General features: G+C 41.6%; 1 pseudogene; it reads left to right on the forward strand.

The window, feature by feature from the left end:
• Positions 1-20,068, forward strand: LOC114783746 (glutathione hydrolase 5 proenzyme-like; annotated as a pseudogene).
• The last annotated feature ends 729 nt before the right edge of the window (positions 20,069-20,797 follow it).

Raw genomic sequence — 20,797 nt, forward strand, 5'->3', positions numbered from 1 at the left:
CTGGGTCCTCCTGGGTGTCCGGGGTCTTCAGCCCGTCCTGCGGAAGTGTGAGGACCGGGTCCTCCTGGGTCCTCCTGGGTGTCCGGGGTCTTCAGCCCGTCCTGCGGAAGTGTGAGGACCGGGTCCTCCTGGGTCCTCCTGGGTGTCCGGGGTCTTCAGCCCGTCCTGCGGTCCTGCGGAAGTGTGAGGACCGGGTCCTCCTGGGTCCTCCTGGGTCCTCCTGGGTCCTCCTGGGTCCCCCTGGGTCCTCCTGGGTCCTCCTGGGTCCCCCTGGGTCTGCAGACATGGCTCCTTGCCGGGTGAAGGTGTGCGTGTGTGTGGCGCTCGTCCTCCTGGTGCTCGTGGTTGTCCTCTGCGTGACTTTCTTCCACGACCACGGCTTTCCGGAGAGCCGCGGTGGCCGCGGACTCCCGGACCTGCTCGGAGGTCGGTCGGTAAGTTCGGGGACACGACGGCGAATACGGTTTTATATCGAGCTGAAAGTATGAAACGTGAAGTTGGCATGTGGCGGCTCGCAATGGCGACAGTTTACTGTCCCGTCAGCTCAAATTTAATCTCCTTCTGTCGCGCAATACTGTCCTGCCTGGTCCCCGCAGTCAATATCTATTTCTGAATAAAATTACCTTATTTACAAGGCAAAACGTCCTGTATTACATTTTACAGGTCTCACAATGAAAAGCAAAACGTTTTAACCACGAGGAATGTATGGAATAAAGATTTCTATATGAAGTACAGTATCAGCAGTTCACTATAGATGGAAAGCAGCCTCATTATTAGGAACTCCAGAAGGACCAGGGAGGACGCTGCTCTCTACATGTCTTCCGTTGGGTTTATTTTAGTGGTTTTTTATTCTGGGAAAGATGCTGCAGACTTGTGCCGCGGAGATCTCGCATGGGTTGTGATTGTTGCCGGGACCAGTCGTTTTAGGAAAGACCCAGAGGAGCTTGTCGAGTCAGAAAGCTCTGGAAACTCACGACACACCTGGCAGAACATTGTTATTTGGCTTGTTCAGAAATTGTATGGAAAGCTATGCTTGCTTTTTGCCTCATTGTCGGATTTGTCATCACTTTTCCGCTTTTTTTTTGGAACCTGTCTTATTTAAATCCATCGTAAATCCATCCATTTTACACACGCACACGGTCTCTGTGACACGTTGAAACTCGCTACGGGGGATTTCCCTCGTCATGCTGAATAGGAAGCTAATGAGCGATAAGACGGTAGCCCGATGGGCAGGGCTGGAATAGCCCCGGGACGTCGGGCCCTGTAAACTTCCTCATCCCACTTCTCAGCAGCACATCCGGCATTTTGTAGGAAAGGAAAGATTTTATTATAACTCTGACATTTAAGTATTTAAAACATGTCTAAGAGTGTAGAACATCTGTCTCATACATAGGCCTACATTTTATTGGTTGCTCTTCTGACATCCTTATGTTGTGTTTTACTATTATCATAATATTCAAGTGAAAAAAGATGCAGTGACTTGTCACTTGTGATACACAGCAGCACAGCACACGTTGACACAGCAAAACGTGTCCTCTGTATTTAACCATCACCCTGAGCAGTGGGCAGCCACGACAGGTGCCCGGGGAGCAGTGTGTGGGGACTCGAACCGGCAACCTTCTGATTATGGGGCCGTAGTTTATTCATTAAATACTAATATTCGATCAGTCCTCAGGATTGGCCAGGAATTGGAACTGAGAAAGCAGAATTGGTCCATTTCTATCTAACATTTACTCTATTTTTTCTGAACTAGAGACATTCTGAAGCTTGGGGGATCTGCAGTAGATAGTGCTATTGCTGCTCTGTTGTGCACTTCTGTCATTCACCCACAGAGTATGGGAGTTGGCGGGGGCTCAATCTTCACCATCCGTGATGCAAGTGGTAAGATCAGAATTTCATTAATGTGCTTTTGTCATGCTGTTAAGAAGATACTATCACTGAGAATTCGTCCATGCACAGGAAAAGTTCAAATCATCAATGCCCGGGAAACTGTGCCAAAGAATTTCAACCCTGAACTGCTGAAGAAATGCACACAATCCTTTCAGTCACTTCCAGGTATGCTGCAGTGTCTTCGGAATGATTATTTTTATCATCTTCATTATTTCACACCAACCAGTGCATGACACACTTGCACACACACTCCCCAAACTGTCCACTTAGGAAGCAACACTGATTGATCATCAATTTCACATGCTGTTGTACAAATGGAATAGACAACAGGTGGAAATTAGCAAGACCTCCCCAATAAAGGCGTGGTTCTGCAGGTGGTTCCACAGACCACTTGTCAGTTTCTATGCTTTCTTCCTGATATTTTGGTCACTTTTGAATGCTGGTCAATGCTATATCCACCAACAGACTGTCAGTGGATGCTTTAGTCCAGGTCTGGGAGGAGGACTCTCAGGAGACCACCTCAGCAGGAGCATGCCCAGGAGTTGTAGGGAGGTCATACAGGCACTTGGAGGCCACAGACATCAAAGTTGGCTCAGCCTGTATTGTGTTTTTCCAGTTTTAGACTCCAAATCAAACATTGATGGGTTGATACATTTGTTCTTTTGTTGTCAGAATATTCAACTAAGAACAAAGTATTTAATAAGAATATGTTATTGATCATATCTAGGATTTTTTTTTTTTTTTTTTTTGAGCAGTGTATATACAGTCCCAGTCGTTGTCTCAACGGGGAATTGTCCATGTGGTTTTCCTCTCTGAGAAGCATGTACAATATGCTTTAAACCTGGCAGGTCTGTTTTGCTCAAATCGGTTTGGAATTTGATTTTAGTCTATATTCAAAGAAAACGGGGAATCATATGAGATTCTCACATGAACATTTATTCTTCCTTTGCATTCTTTTTTATAAAGGTCAGAATGAGGGAAAAGGCAGCTAAATGAAGAATATGGTTTTCTTAACTCCAGGTACTGAGTGGATCGGTGTTCCCGGTGAGGTCCGGGCCTATGAGGAGGTTCACAGGCAGTATGGGAAACTGCCCTGGGCCAGTCTCTTCCAGCCCACTATCAAAATGGCCAGGGAGGGTATCCCACTGTCACCTGTTCTTGCTCGATTTCTGTACATGTTACAAGACAAGACACTGCAGCTTCGGTAAGATGGAGATTCACATGTAGATTGTGAATCTGGGTACATCATTAACATCTCATTACCTACTAGATGACTGAGATAAACAGGAACACAAGCTAATGAGCATTTAGCTGGAATTTGAACGACTGGAAGATGTAGGCCACTTTGTTTAGGCAGCTATGCAGCTCCTCTTCCAGGCAATGGTCATCTCGAAACTTGACTATTATAACTCTCCTGGCTGGAGCCACTGCATTCACCATAAACCACTCCAGATGGTCCAAAATGGTCCAGCCCGCCTCATCTTCAATCAGCCGAAACACACCCATGTCATGCCTCTTCTCACCTCTCTCCACCGGCTCCCGGTAGCTACTCGCATTGAGTTTAAATCCTTGATGCTGCCTACAGGGCTGTAAATGGAAGTTCTCCCTCTTACACCAACACAATACAAGCCAGTTACACTCCTGCACACCCTCTCAGATCTGCAAATGAAACCAGACTGAAAATCCCCTCTTCACGGGGTCTCCGATCCCAATTGGCTCTGTTCTCCTTTGTTGTCCCTGGCTGGTGGAACAACTTGTCCTGCTCCATTCAACTTGCCGAGACTACCACCAACTTTAAGAAGCAGCTGAAAACCCACAAGTATTTCAGACAAATGTAACACTTGCACACGTGCACACACTCACAAAAAAAATTGTCTAGCACCTAACAATTCCCCTGCATGTTCTATTCCTGACAGGTCAGGCCTTATCAGGACTCATAGTTTTGTAACTCAAAAACCGAATAAGAATTGCTGGTGTCTTCCTCTTGTAAGTCGTTTTGGATAAAAGCATCTGCCAAGTAAAGTAAAGAAAAGAAATACACTATATTAGCAAAAGTGAATTTTTGGAAAATTTGGACCTTTCTTTTAGAAGCGCGTTAGGCATTGTTTGTGAATGAGAAGGTTTGTTTCACCAGACCAAATAATCCTACTGGGTTTAAGATGCTGGAATTACCCTTTTATATTTACATGAAAGTACACATATTTACAACTGCTCCGATTACAGGAAGTTGTTCACAGATAAAAATGGGAAGCTGCTGAAGGAAGGAGACACCCTGAGGTTTGAAAAACTTGCTGATACCCTGGAAGTCATTGCAGAGAAGGGTGCAGATGCTTTCTACACAGGAGAAATAGCCAGAAGCTTAATTAGTGATATAAAGGATGCAGGTAACCCATTATGAATGAACACTTAATTAATAAAAAATTCTGAGGTGCATACCATTCCATTATTACAGTTATGATGTCTTAGCTTGTTCTTTTTTTGTGGTTTGTGTTTTAAGACATGCTGATTATAGCAGAGTGAAAACGTGCTACTTCTAACTGATTTAACTGGCTTTGTATCACTGGTTCTGAATGTCAGGGGGAATCTTGTCCTTGGAGGACCTGAACTCATTCGAAGTATCTGTGACCAGTGCGTGGAAGGTGCCACTGGGAGATTTTGATATGTATATCCCACCTCCACCAGCTGGGGGTGCTACACTCAGCTTCATATTAAACACTATGAGAGGTGAGCTGCTGTTGTACTGCAGACTTATGATCATTTAATTTAGTCATTCTTGGAATTGCAAGCAGGCTTGTCTAGTCAGGCAGAAGAATTGACTTTAGCTTTCATGAACATTACATGTGTAGACTGGTACAGCTAGATACTACTTGACCTATTGAACTTTGAGTTATAAAAGTATTCCATGATTTCAAATGGTTTTTTTTGTTCTATGCTTTCGTTTCAGTGTACAATGAGACATAGAAAAAGGGTTTCTAAATCACTTTGGAATCTAATTAAGGCCAATAGTCGGTCTCTGAATTTACAGTGACATTTGGTCCAGATGTGGGGCCCACTGTGTATAATTTAACACGTTTCTCTGCAGGTTATAATCTATCTTCAGAGTCGCTAAGAGGGAAACAGAAAACACTTACCTTTCACCGCTATGTGGAGACATGTAAATTTGCTAACAGTCTGAAGAAGTTCCTGCGGGATCCCAGATTTGGTTCTGAAAGGGTATGTGAACATAAAACTGTTTTTCAGTTCCTTTTATTCCAGGGTGTCAAGAGCTCCTTGCCACAAATCATTCATAAGTCTTTCAAATACAACCCCAGTTTAAAAAAAAAACTTGGGATGCTAAGCAAAATGTAAATAAAAGTGAAGTGATTGTCATTGTGATACACTGCAGCATGGCACACGGTGCACACAACAAAATGTGTCCTCTGCTTTTAACCTTCACCCTTAGTGAGCAGTGGGCAGCCATGAGGTGCCCAGGTACCCAGAGAGCAGTGTGTGGGGATGGTGCGTTGCTCAGTGGCACCTCAGTGACACCTTGGTGGTTCAGGAACCGGCAACCTTCAGATTACTGTGTGAGTGCTTTGCGGTTGAAATACGTTGACGTCAGCCAATTGGCGCACAATAGCTGTGTAGGATAAATTGTAACTGAGCAGTGAATGTGAAAGTGTTGGAGCTAGTGTTGGAGATGTTGGAGCTGTTGGAGCTAGATAGTTCGTGTTCTGCACCATGCGATTTGCCAGTAAAGCAGAGCTCTAGACTAACTTTTTTGCTGGTTGCAAGATGCCGGCACACACAGTTGCAGCGGCTCGGTGCTCTCCCCTCCGGAGTGTCATTTTATGTGTATTTATGTGAGTTTTACTTTTAGTACAAAAAGTACAACTGCCACAACAGAACAATACTCCGTTAAGAGCAGAGGAGATGGTTTGTGTATTTATATCAACAACTGGTGTGCAAACGTAGTGACAAAAAGCAGCATATTAAACTGTGCTACCAGAGGAGCTACCACGCTAGATAAGGTCTACATGAACATCAAGCTCCCACACCTGGCCCAGTCTGACCACATGTCACTGCTGCTGATTATATCATACACCCCTTCCACAAATCTGCTCCAACTATCACAAGATCCATCACAACCTGGCCTGATGATGCTTCTCTGCAGCTACAGGACTGCTGTGACTGAACCAACTGAGACTTTTTTTGAACATCCTGTCCTGGCACTCCACACTGACAGTTTTTTGCATATTGTGATAAAGTTCATTATTTCCTGTAATGTGCTGATAAACATTAGACTTTCATATATTTTAGATTCATCACGCACAACTGAAGGTAGTACAAGCCTTTTATATTTTTAATATTGATGGTTTTGGCATACAGCTCATGAAAACCCAACATTCCTATCTTGAATAGCATATTTCATCAGACCAATTAAAAAAAAAAAAAAAAAAAGTCAACCTTCAAATAATCATGTTCAGTTATGCACTCAATACTTGGTCGGGAATCCTTTTGCAGAAATGACTGCTTCAATGCGGCGTGGCATGGAGGCAATCAGTCTGTGGCACTGCTGAGGTGTTATGGAGGCCCAGGATGCTTCGATAGCGGCCTTAAGCTCATCCAGAGTGTTGGGTCTTGTGTCTCTCAACTTTCTCTTCACAATATCCCACAGATTATCTATGGGGTTCAGGTCAGGAGAGTTGGCAGGCCAATTGAGCACAGAAATACAATGGTCAGTAAACCATTTTCCAGTGGTTTCGGCACTGTGGAGATCTGTGGAGATCTTCATCTCCATAAAGCTTTTCAGCAGATGGAAGCATGAAGTGCTCCAAAATCTCCTGATAGCTAGCTGCATTGACCCTGCCCTTGATAAAACACAGTGGACCAACACCAGCAGCTTACATGGCACCCCAGACCATCACTGACTGTGGGTACTTGACACTGGTCTTCAGGCATTTTGGCATTTCTCTCTGCCCAGTCTTCCTTCAGACTCTGGCACCTTGATTTCCGAACGACATGCAAAATTAGCTTTCATCCGAAAAAAGTACTTTGGACCACTGAGTGCTTCTGCCGTGGTTTCTGGTTCAAAAGTGGCTTGACCTGGGGAATGCGGCACCTGTAGCCCATTTCCTGCACACGCCTGTGCACGGTGGCTCTGGCTTTTCCTACTCCAGACTCAGTCCCCCAAGGTCTGGAATCGGTCCTTCTGCATAATCTTCCTCAGGGTCTGGTCACCTCTTCTCGTTGTGCAGCGTTTTCTGCCACACTTTTTCCTTCCCACAGACTTCCCACTGAGGTGCCTTGATACAGCACTCTGGGAACAGCCTATTCGTTCAGAAATTTCTTTCTGTGTCTTCCCCTCTTGCTTGAGGGTGTCAATGATGGCCTTCTGGACAGCAGTCAGGTCGGCAGTCTTACCCATGAATGCGGTTTTGAGTAATGAACCAGGCTGGGAGTTTTTAAAAGCCTCAGGAATCTTTTAGAGATAATTAGTTGATTCAGATGATTAGGTTAATGGCTCGTTTAGAGAACCTTTTCATGATATGCTCATTTTTTGAGATAGGAACTTTGGGTTTTCATGAGCTGTATGCCAAAATCATCAATATTAAAACAATATGAGGCTTGACCTACCTTCAGTTGTGTGTAATGAATCTAAAATATATGAAAGTCTGTTTATCAGTACATTACAGGAAATAATGAATATCACAATATGCTAATTTTTTGAGAAGGGCCTGTTTAAGAGGAGGATCGAGAAGTACCTTGACAGCAACAACAGCAGGCAGGTTTGTAAGGGAGTTCAGCACATCAACTACAGGACCAGTCATGGAGCTGCTGAAGGTGATGCCTCAATGGCAGAGGAGCTGAACCACCAGAGGCAGCTATTCCAAATGCAACAGCAGCAGCTCACAGCAACTTCACCCCCACCCTTAAGTGGGAGGAACATGAAGTGAGACGCTCGCTCAAGGCTGTCAACCCCAGGAAGGTGGCAGGTCCCAGCAGTGTGCTGAGGAACTGTGCAGAGCAACTGGACTCGGTCTTCACCGAGATCTTCAGCCAGCCTGTCCCACCCTGCCTGAAAACCTCCACTTAGTCCTGTTACCAAATAAAATCCATGACCTGTCTGAATGACACTCGGCCAGTATCGCTCACTCCAGTCCTAATGAAGAGCTTTGAGAGACTGGTCTGGAGTCATATCATCAAGAGGGTGTCCGGCGTCCGCTTCCTGGACATTCACATTAAGGAGGACCTGTCCTGGGGTGCGAACTCAACTGAGCTGGTGAAGGTTCTCAGGGAAAAAAACCTCTTAAACTGCTGGTGTTGTATTGAGAGCATCCTGTGCTCCTGCCTCTGCATACGGTTTTCCAGCTGCACAACAGCACAACAATCACTGCAGCAGATTGTGAAGACTGCCCAGAAAATCATTGGCTGTTATTTATCCTCTCAGGACTAACTGCACAGCTCTCGCTGCCTCAAAGAGAGCACAAAACATCATAAAGGACTCCTCACAACCCGATCATCAACAACAACAACATTTATTTCTTATATAGCCCAAAATCACATACAGTAAGTCTCAATGGGCTTTGACAGGCCCTACAGTTGACACCCCCCACACTTGACCCTTCTGCACACAAGGAAAAACTCCACACAAAAAAACTCTAGGAGAGGAAAAAAAGAAAGGAAGAAACGTTGGGAAGGAGTGATAGAGAGAGGGACCCCCTTCCAGGGTAGAGTGAGCCTGCAAATGGTGTCAGTGCAGGGTTGGATATGATATAATGATAAGTCCTACAGTTGTAGGATTGGAGAAGTCCAGGATGTATTCAGTGTCATGGTCTAGATTACGTGTCCGTAATGATGTTACTGGTCCATTTGAAGATCCCTGAAGCTGTAGTTGTAACGGTGGTGGTGGCTGTGGTGACCCTCTGGTTTGTTTCATGTTTTGTCCTTGTAAAGCAGTTGTCAGGAACCAGGATGTATTTGCTGGTCTCTTCACTGGGGTCTGCCAGTAGTCTGGGTGCTTGATTCCGTGTCTCGGAGAAAAACAAACAGAAGCAGCGGCAGACGGTTGCACTGTACGACCGATACTGAAATATGTGGTTATAGTGGTATATTGGTGCTACAGTGGCCCGGTACCCTAACTAGGACAGCCTAACTAGGGTGAATTTAACTTTGTCTGTGTCTAACAGGGGGACTGTGTGATAAACTGGACTTTATAATTGACACTGCATCAAAATGAAGTGAAATGAGGGTCTAGGACTTTAGCAAAAAGCCAGAGAAAACAGATTTTTGAGATTGGATTTAAACACTGAGACTGTGTCTGAATCCCGGACACTGACAGGCAAGCTGTTCCACAACTGCGGAGCTCTATAGGAGAAGGATCTGCTCCCAGCTGTGACCTTCTGCACCTTTGGTACCAGTAGTGACCCCGCACGCATTGATCGAAGGGGGCGTGGCGGTTCGTAAAGAACCAAAAGTTCACTCAGGTACTGTGGGGCGAGACCATTTAGAGCTTTATAGGTTAAAAGTAGGATTTTGTAGTCAATCCTAAATTTGATGGGTAACCAGTGCAGTGATTGTAAGACTGGGGTGATGTGGTCAAATTTCCTGGTTCTGGTTAGTACTCTGGCTGCAGCATTCTGTACTAGCTGGAGTTTACTCATGCATCTACTAGAGCATCCAGACAGTAATGCATTGCAGTAATCTAACCTTGATGTAATAAATGCATGGACCAACTTTTCAGCATCATGCATTGAGATTATATTTCTTATTTTCGCAATATTTCTAAGGTGAAAGAATGCTATTCTAGTGACATTATCTACGTGCGAACTGAATGAGAGACCTGCATCAATGATGACACCTAGATCCATCACTTCAATACTCGGTGAGATAGAAAGGCTATCCAGGGTTATTGTGTAGTCAGCCAGCTTACGTCTGGCTGCTTGAGGCCCAAGTACAAGCGCTTCTGTCTTGTCAGGGTTTAACAGGAGAAAGTTGGTGAGCATCCACTGTCTAATGTCCTTCGGACAATTCTCTATATTGTTCAGCTGCTGCCTCTGATCTGGCATTGCTGACAGATACAGCTGTGTGTCGTCAGCGTAGCAATGAAAGCTAATACCGTGTTTGCGGATGACGTCGACTAAAGGTAACATGTATAGAGAAAAAAGTAATGGACCTAGGACAGAACCTTGTGGAACACCAAACTCTACTTTACTATGTGAAGACGAAACACCATTGATGTCCACAAACTGATATCGGTTGGTCAAATATGATCTGAACCATTCAAGGGCTGTTCCCTTAATCCCGATAACATTCTCTAACCTGGCAAGAAGAATAGCGTGATCGATAGTGTCAAACGCTGCACTCAGATCAAGCAGGACAAGCAGCGAAATGAGTCCCTGATCAGAGGCCAACCACTTTAACCAGCGCTGTCTCAGTGCTATGATGAGGTCTAAATCCTGATTGATATACTTCGTGGATATTGTTACAGTCTAGATATGTGCTCAGCTGCTGGGCTACGACTTTTTCTAAGATTTTTGATATGAACGGAAGGTTGGATATCGGTCTGTAATTTGAAAGCTGACTGCGATCAGGTTCCGGCTTTTTAATCAGGGGTCTAATGACTGTTACCTTGAACGAACTTGGTACGTGGCCGGTGCTAAGCGACGAGTTAACAATTTTGAGGATAGAATTTATAACATTGGGTGCTATTTGCTTAAGGAGCCTTGTTTGAATCGGATCTAAAGCGCAAGTACATTGATTTGATGATGAGATTAATTTGATTAATTCATGCTCTTTAATAGGGTTGAAATGACCATGACCAGTGCCGATTGCTGCCATCAAGCAAGAGATACAGGAGTATGAAACCAGGACAAACAGACTTAACAACAGCTTCTACCATGTTGCAATCAGGGCACTTAATGACATTTAACACACCTTTCCTCCTCCAACTCAATAAGGTTTTTCATCTCACCCTTTACATTTTATATTTTGTATCATATTCTGTATTAAATTTGTATTATAGTAATATATGTCTTAAGCTAGCTTTTTTTCAATGCAGTATTTAAGATACCTCTCTTACTCAGGGACTGAACCTAATTTAGTTCTAGTATTACAAAGATATTCTGATGCTGATTCTGTTGCGCCTAACTTTTTTCATGCCATTGAATTTAAAAATGCAGCGTTACAGGTTCACTTTTCTTTTGTTTAAATTGCCCTCTATAGAGTCAATGTTGAGCTGTAAATGAATATCAATCTGGATAATAAAGTTATTTATTTGAAGTATAATTCTACAAGAAAGGTAACTTACTGAAATTATGTTTCAATTATGCTGGAATAACAACATTTATTTATTTCTTATGTAGCCCAAAATCATATACAGTATTTCTCAATGGGCTTCGACAGGCCCTCCACACTTGACCCTGAGTGAGCCTGCAAGTGGTGTCAGTGCAGGGTTTGTGATTGTCCAATAAGAGAAAAATACGTGTCCTTCTGTACTTTGGGTACCAGTAGTGACCCTGCACCTGTTGATCACAGGGGGTATGCCGGGTAGTAAATAACTAAAATGTCCTCGGCCAATCAGAAGCAGGACCCACCCTTTACAATCTCTGATTGGTTAGAATACGACAGACTTTCAGTTACTGAGACTATTTCCCCTTTGTTGCACCATTCAGGAATTTTACGTTTGAAGAGGTAGTCACATTATCTGAATTATCTAAAATGATATCTTTTAGATATGTATTCAAACCACAAAAAAAAAGTTATTTAAAATTGAAAAAAACCCGCCTTTTCATTAACTATTTTATTGCATCTGCAATTGCAAACCCGTGATCAGAAGGTTGCTGGTTCAAACCAAAACTGCCGAGGTGTACCACTGAGCAAAGCACCATCCCCACACACTTTTCCCCAGGTGCCTTTTGTGGCTGTCAACTGCTTAAAAAAAAACTCTGTAAACTCTTTGATTAAAAAAAAAAAAATACAAGTCACTAGGAGAATTATTCTCCCAGCAGCCACAATGAAAATGTTAATTTCCATCACTGCTTCTAATGCACAGGAACCATTAAAAATGACCCAGGAGGGCTTTGCAATGAAAATGAGGGCCCTGATCAGCAGTAGTCAGACTTATGGTCCTCAGCACTATAACGTCACACCATACCTGGATAGCTGGGGCACCACTCACTTGTCCGTACTTGCTGAAGATGGTTCTGCTGTGTCAGTGACAAGCACAATCAATCACATGTAAGTACCCAAGTACCCACATTTCCTTATTATATTCTCTTTGGGAGATACATGTACACTACTCTTTGAAAGTTTCGGGTCACTTAGAAATGTCCTTGTTTTGCTCCATTAAGACATTAGATGTTTTAATGTTGGAAATGGCTATAGTAGCTGAAATTTGCTGTCAATAAATTATATATCTACACACAAGGAGAGGAACTATCAACAACTTGAATTCTAGTCGATTGTCACATTAAAAGCTTCACTATAAAACCCAAATTCACACTAAAAGAGTATCTACTGCATCAGCAAATGTGTGTTTGACTACACCATTATTTCAAATCAAATTATCAAATCAATGTTAATGACTTAATTTTTGTCATTTTTTATATTGTAGGGAAGAGCTATAGTCTAAATAATTATTGTTAAGTATCTTGGAAAATTACTGCATAGAACCCATTGATAAACCTTTCCTGTGTGTGCAGCCTGTTACCATACAATATGCAAACTCTCTTTAGTTTTTATTGGAAAAAGAAAGTCATTTCTAAATTACCATAAACTTTTGTATGGGTACAGATCATTTGGATCACAGGGGAGTTAAAGGAAGCTCAGCTACCCTGAAAATCACCCTTCTTGAATGTCCTTACCTAGACCAGGGGTAACAAACCTTGGTCCTGGAGGGCACCAGTCACAGCTTAAATATTTCAATGCGGTTTGCTGGGTACAGTATTGTTCAAAATAATAGCAGTGCAGCGTGACTAACCAGAATAATCCAGGTTATATTTTTTATTGCTACATGGCAAACAAGTTACCAGTAGGTGCAGTAGATTCTCAGACAACAAACAAGACCCAGCATTCATGATATGCACGCTCTTAAGGCTGTGCAATTGGGCAATTAGTTGAAGCATCATGATATGGGCATGTTTCTCCTACTATGGTGTTGGGCCTATTTATCGCATACCAGGGATCATGGATCAGTTTGCACATGTCAAAATACTTGAAAAGGTCATGTTGCCTTATGCTAAAGAGGACATGGGTGTTTAAAACAAGACCATGACCCCAAAACGCACTAGTAAATGTGCAAAGTCTTGGTTCCAAACCAACAAAATTAATTTTATGGATTGGCCATAAAATTAATCCAATTGAGAACTTGATCTCAAAAATGCTGTTTCTGAAGCAAAACCAAGATATGTAAATGAATTGTGGAATGTTGTTAAATAATGGCTGGTAGTAGCCTAGCGGGTAACACACTCGCCTGTAAACCAGAAGACACAGGTTCAAATCCCACATACTACCATTGTGTCCCTGAGCAAGACACTTAACCCTGAGTGTCTCCAGGGGGGGGGGACTGTCCCTGTAACTACTGATTGTAAGTCGCTCTGGATAAGGGCATCTGGTAAATGCCGTAAATGTAAATGAATCATGCAGTGGGATAACAGCTGAAAGGTGCCATAAGTTGGTTGACTCCATGCCACACAGATGTGAAGCAGTTAAAAAAAATGGTGGTAATACAACAAAGTATTAGTTTAGTGATTAACAGGATTGCTAACTCCTAGGAAAAAAAAACATTTGTACAAAAAAATTGAGTTTGTAGTCAACGACAGACACCGCTATTTTTTTAACACACCCCTTTCAACTAATTTCCCAATTGCACAGCCTTAAGTGCGTGCATATCATGAATGCTGGGTCTTGTTTGTTTGAGAATCTATTGCACCTACAGGTAACTTGTAGGTGCAATACATTGTATGTTCGTGGGCCTTTGCAGCCTGCGCAAAGTATGGCCCTTCACACATTTACAGTCTGAACTTTGCATGATCTCATTGAAAGGGCATATACTCACATGCATACCTGCAGGAAACTCTGGCTTGGGAGGGTTGGAAAGAACCAAGATAATTTGTTAGGCCTTGCTAGTCTTATGGGGAGGTTTGAAATGCTCCAAAGAAGACCCGATTGACACAGCGGGGCGTACAATGCTTAAACTGTTTATGACCTTTGAGGAGACAAGGTCTGTCCTTGAGGCCTCCCTTAGCTGGTGCACCCCTTAACTTACTTCACATGGATCTGGGGAGTGAACATGAAAGGTTAAGCACACGCACAATTGCCACAGTCTTTTGGGTCTTCTTGATGGTTATGATATGACCAAAGATAAGAAAATTGTATAAGAACGAACGCCCCAATGTGCTGCAGGGCTTATCAGTCAACTGGCTGGCTGTTTTGTTGCATATTGCAATAAACAATTGTCTATAATAGTTTTCTGGTTTAATGTATTAATCGAATCCTCCACCACAGTAGCATCTCTGTACAGGCTGATCCGGAGGGCCAGCTCTATTCTATGATGCCCTCTGGACCCATTGGAGGTGGTGAGTAACAGGAGAATGTGGCTAAGCTGTCATCCCTGCTTGACAACATCTGCCACCCCATGCAGGAGACCCTGACAGGACTGAGCAGGTCCTTTTGTAGCAGGCTGTGGCCCCCACGATTTGGGACAGAGATTCAGAAGGTCTTTCCTGTCAACCACTGTCAGGCTCTACAACTGACCACACAATTATAGATGAATAAAAAAAAAAAAACACACACACATTCAATACACCATCTCCTCTTTCTCTTAAGTGTAATATGTGTATATTTACCCACTGTACATATGTAAAATCTCACAAATTTATATTAATGCATTTTATGTATATACTGCCTTTTTTTTTTTTACACAACTCACATTCTTTTTTTTCTGACTATTTATTTGCTTACTTGTACAGTGAATCTTTTATTATACAGTCGGCATAGTGTCTGTGCTTTTTGCTGCTCATCATGCACAGTCCACTTCCTTCCTTTCCCACTTTACCCACTAATAAAGGCACATCTTATCTTATATTTTAGACTTATTTGGCAAGAATAAATGTGTGTTCAAGCATTCATATTGGCCAAATAAGGCTAAAGTGTGAGGCTACAGATGATTGTAAATTAAGAGCCAAACTTCCAAATCACTATCAAGAAAACAATCAATTTGATTATTGATGTATCATGATGCAGCCCATAAATGAAAGTGAAGCGATTGTCATTGTGAAACGGCACAGCACACGGTGCACACAACAAAATGTGTCCTCTGCTTTTAACAGTCATCCTTAGTGAGCAGTGGGCAGCCATGACAGGCCCGTGGGGAGCAGTGTGTGGGGACGGTGCTTTGCTCAGTGGCACCTTGGCAGTTAAGGATTTTAAACGTTCAGAGTATGGGTCTGTTTCCTTACCCACTAATCCACCACTGCACCTACCACAAGATTTTTACATTACGTTTTCCAATACAAGAATCAAGGTCTAGTTCACCCAAGTGGGCACTTTGATTTATAAGCAGAAGAAAACCTAATCTGTTGTAATTCAGACCACACTGAATGCAGACCATTTTCTGCTCATTAGAGCAAATCCAAAGCCGCTTTCAGAAGGAAAGCAGAACAGGCGTGGTTTTCTAAACTCCCGGTAAGATGATAATGTTGTGTTGTAGACCTGTCTGACACTCAAGACAGCTTTTCCTCCATTCCTGCTTTGTGTACGTTTTGAAGGGGCAGACCCAACTCTAGCCTACAGCACATGACCACCAAGTGGCACGCTGCTCAGTGCAAAATGCCTACCTGGAGACGCGCTTATTCACTATTCCATTCTCCAAATAACTGTTGTGAAAGAACTTCTTAGTCAGATCCAAACTAAAAAGTTAGCATGCATGACTTTGGATGCTGGAAGGAAATCTTACATCTCATTTTCTGTTATTGGTTAAACATTTCAACATGTGTCACTGAACAATTTGTCTTACATGCATATTTGGTTGACATGTCTTTTCAGATTTGGGTCCAGACTTTATTCTCCAAAAACAGGCATTCTTCTCAATAATGAGCTTTCTGATTTCTGTGGAAAAGTGGACCAAATTCAGGCTGGTAATCCGCATTATTGTCTAGTCCTATTTCAAAATTCTTTAAATAATTAAAATGATTTTACACAGATATTTGTTTTCTTGTGTTCCATTCTGCTTTGAATAACTATAGTTTCTGCACACTAACCCTCCTTTGAATTCCACACAGTTACTATTTCTTCCCCACTCAATCTACGGATTCGGATCTACTGTATTTTGGATCCTTGGACTCTGTGTTGATAAACTAGACATTTTAGGGCATCCCCTATTGATACCCCTTTAATCCTCGTTGGAGGTTTCAATCATCCATAAAACATTCTTCCTCTCCTCCACTCCAACAACTGGTCTAAAACACATATCTTAGACCTAGTTTTCAGTCACCCATCTTCAACTACAGACCACTACACTTCACATCTCTGTCCACTTCTTTCTCTTCTTCTGACAGACCCTCTCATCTCATATTCGCTTTATTCATCTATTGATTTTCTTTGACCTCTATCCAAACCTCAAGAGGCTTGGGCTCCTTGTCTCTTAAATGCCCTATGAAGCAATCATAGGGTTCTGCAAGCAGCAGAAAGATAAATGCAGGAAAATCACAATTACAGTCAGGTGTCAACATATCGTGATCTTAAAATTATTTGAAGTAACTTTTACAAAAAAAAATTGACAAATCAAGGCAAATTACACCATTTTTTAAAATCACAATCGCTATTTATTTACCACTGACCCACCTGTACTACATACCCAAAGTGAAATGATTGTCACATGTGATACACAGCAGCACAGCACATGGTGCACACAGTGAAATTTGTCCTCTGCATTTAACCCATCACCCTGAGTGAGCAGTGGGCAGCCATGACCGGCGCCCGGGGAGCAGTGTGTGGGGACGGTGCTTTGCTCAGTGGCACCTCAGTGGTACCTTGGCGGATCGGGATTCGAACCAGCAACCTTCTGATTACGGGGCCTCTTCCTTAACCACTAGGCCACCACTGCCCCTAGGATTCCTCTTTATCATTGGAATACTTTTCTGTCCTAAATTCAGATGAGATCCTACAACTCATCACTCCATCTAGCCTAACCACCTGTTCATTGGATCCAATTCCTTACACAATGATTTAGTCTATTTCTTATGACACATCCTCCCATTTATCACATCCATCATTAATAATTCCATAACATGTGGTCTTGTCCCACCAGCCTTCATAAAAAGGCTGCAGCACAACTTATTTTCAACCTTCACAAATTCTACCACACTACTCTATTACTATGTTCTCTCCATATATTCCTGTAGCTGCTTACATTAAATTTAAAATGCTGGCCTAAAAATCCAAGAGAGGGTTAGACCCTCCTACCTCAGATCTCTCATCACTCCTCACTCTGCACCACAATGCACCACTCTGATCCTCAACACTACTCCATTGGTACCACCATATCTCAAGGTACTTGGAAAGCATTAATCAAGACTCTTCTCTGTTTTGGCTCCTAGGTGGTGGAATGAAATTTTATTAGATGTTCTAACAGCTGAGTCAAAAAAAGAATCATAGAAACTGTTATGGTTATTTTAAAGCACTTATATAAGTCACTCTGGATAGAGCACCTGCCAAATTCCTTAAATGTAATTTGTTTCTGGACTTCAGGTGAAAGACCCCCTTCCTCCATGAGTCCAGCAATCCTCTTTTCCAGGTCTAAGAAGGATACGATAGTGATTGGGGGATCAGGAGGCAGTATGATTACTACAGCATTGGCCTTGGTTAGTGTCATGATTACAGGACCAATAGGTTAAAGTTGAAAAATGATCAATTCTGCTACCCTTTGTGTTTGTGGAAAATACCCAGATGTAGTTGAACAGGGTAATAAATATGAATGATTATAATCCTAACTGTTTCTTAATACATTTCACTTAACTTTTTGCATTTTAAGTATTACAGATTTTAGAAAAAAAAATTGCTTTGATGTTGATGTTCATTGACTACGTATTTCTGTTTCAGACAATTATGAATCACCTCTGGTTTGGAAAGAGTTTGGAAGAAGCAATATCTGCTCCTGTGGTTTTTGTGGATTCCAAAAATGCATTGAATTTTGAGCCCAATTTTGACATGGTAATGAATGTTTGGGCTCATTGCAGCTTTGAGATTTAAAAGGACAAGTTTACTGGACAACCTGTAATAAAACAAACTAATACACTGCTCAGAAAATAAAGAGAACTCAAAAATAAGCAATCCTAGATTAGAATGATTAAAATATTCTTATTAAATACTTTGTTCTTTACCTACCTGTTCTTTACTGACAAACTTGATTTCTATCGATAATTTGTGTGATTTTTATCAACCAGTGAAGGTCTGGATTTGGAGCTACACTCAAAAAATGTGGAAAAACACACTACAGACTGATCCAACTTTGAGGTGATGTCCTTAAAACAAGTCAAAATGAGGCTCAGGTGCCTGTATGACCTCCCTACAACGCCTGGGCACTCTCCTGATGAGGTGGTGGATCTCCTCCCAGATGTCTTAATAATCCACCTGTTGTCTATTCCATTTACACAACAGCATGTGAAATCAGTGTGAATCAGTGTGTTGTGTTGTTTAAGGGTTCCCTTTATTTTTTGAGCAGTGTATAATGCTAGATTTTACAACAGTCACTAAAAGAAGAACATTTCTTCTCAAGAGAGAATTTCTCATTATGTTTCTGTTCACATTATTGTTCAACTCAGGCTAATGACAGGTTACAGGGTGAAGTGGTGACAATTCTTAACTGATGTACACTCACAAATAACAGGGTTGCTATGAAAAACATTTTACTACTGCAGCCTGTAGTTAATATTGTGTGTAACTTGTCATATAGTCACAGTTATAAGAATCATGCAAGAGGTTTGATTAAAGTGCAGGGTGACTGTTTTGAGGACATTGATTCACGTGTTAAGTGCAATGTTTTTCTACCCTGTGATGCATATTCACAGGTTGTTTGAACCCATTCTCAAACTGATAAATATCATAAATGCTACTTACATTGCCACTCACATACCAACAAGCAGTGTAACATTTCCCAGTGCCTTGCTGGAAGCTGCTTTATTTCAGTAGCATCGAAATATTCTGACATTCAAACAGATGCTCATGCAGGTAGAAGCAAAGGTGCAGCCCTCTACCAGGAGTTCTGTAAGTTTTACTCTGCACATTATAGAATTACATGCAACCGCCTCTCTTGCCAGGTCAGGTGAAATCAGGTCAGGTGTTTGGCCTTACTTCCCATAGGATGAAGGATGAGGGACCGGTGTGATGCAGACTCATTGGGATTGTCACACACTATGCAACTTTGTATAGAATGGTTACCCAAAAATGATCACCATGTATGCCATCTACTATGTTTCATGAATATTTATTTTGTGGCATATGCTTTTTGCTGCAACCTTAATATAAATTCTAAATATTTTACTGAAATTATAATGCAATAATACCTTCTTCTGTTCCACCCAGGAAGTTGTGCAGAACCTTAAAGATCTTGGACACACAGTGGAAGTTCGAAAGACGTTCTTTAATGTAATTAATGGTATATCTAAAGAGGGCAGCTGCATCCACGCTGTATCTGATGCACGGAAACTGGGAAAATCAGCTGGGTACTGATCCAACAAGGCATTTCATACAGAAATGACAAACATGATGGTGAAGCAGAATGGCTTCAGTACTGAAATATGATCTCACAGTGCATATTCCTAGTCTTTACGGGTTAGGTTTATGAAAACCATTTAGAGTCCGGTAATCAATAAGCATTTTGAACCCTGTGATGTTGCTCCTGTATAACTACATTGCACAGTGCTACTGATGATATTAGCAGCCACTGTATGTAGGATTATGCCTGAGCTCAAAGACTGCCCTAGTATGACAAACCAAAAGATGTAAAGTTATGATGTAGGATTTGTATATATTGAGTGTATTTGTTATTTCAGCATATCACATCAGCTTTTTTTAATTATTTCTTCCAGGTTGGTGTGTTTTAAAACAAATGTATTCTTCATGTGTAATTGTGACACTAATCTGTAAACTGAAAAAGTAAATGAATACATTAATAAAGGAGCTACATAGAGAACATTGACTGCAACTGTAAAGACTTTTTACTACATTTTTAAATGGAAATGTTACACTGCAAAACACCAAGAAAAATAATATAAACTAGCAGGTAAAAAGTGCTTTTTTATTTTAATATACAAGGACACACAATTTAATCAAATACTAAGCTATGAATAGTGACCTACTTTTAGATTACAACTACTACAACCAGCAGTACAGTCAATCAACATAATTATATGTTCAATTGATTCCATCATTTATTCAGAGACAAGTTTATATTTAGCAGTGTTTTAATATTTTTCCATTACTGATTGAATCAACACGAAGGGCTTTTTTTTTCTTGAAAAATATCCAGCAGGTTATGCAGCATGCACATTTTTAAAAGTTACCTTTAAAACTTTACTTTACTTTACTTTACTTTATTTGGCAGACGCTTTTATCCAAAGCGACTTACAATGGGAAGACACCAGCAATTCTCGTTCGATTTCTATAGAATATCAAGTATACAAACTAAGAGCCCTGATAAGGCTTAGACTTGTCATTGAAGAGCATGCTCGGAGAGTGTTGGGTGCTAGACTAAGAAAAATTATAATGTATTTATACATTTTGTATTTGTTTGTTCAATGTGTATGCATGTGTATGTGTTAAATTTATCTGTAATATTTTTGGAATAAGAGGGTTTTCACCTTCTTCTTAAAAGTGGTGATAGTCTCGGCTAGTCGTGTGGAGGAGGGTAGGTTGTTCCACCAGCCAG

The sequence above is a fragment of the Denticeps clupeoides genome, unplaced genomic scaffold (assembly GCF_900700375.1).
Source record: "Denticeps clupeoides unplaced genomic scaffold, fDenClu1.1, whole genome shotgun sequence".
In the NCBI taxonomy this organism is placed as follows: domain Eukaryota; kingdom Metazoa; phylum Chordata; class Actinopteri; order Clupeiformes; family Denticipitidae; genus Denticeps; species Denticeps clupeoides.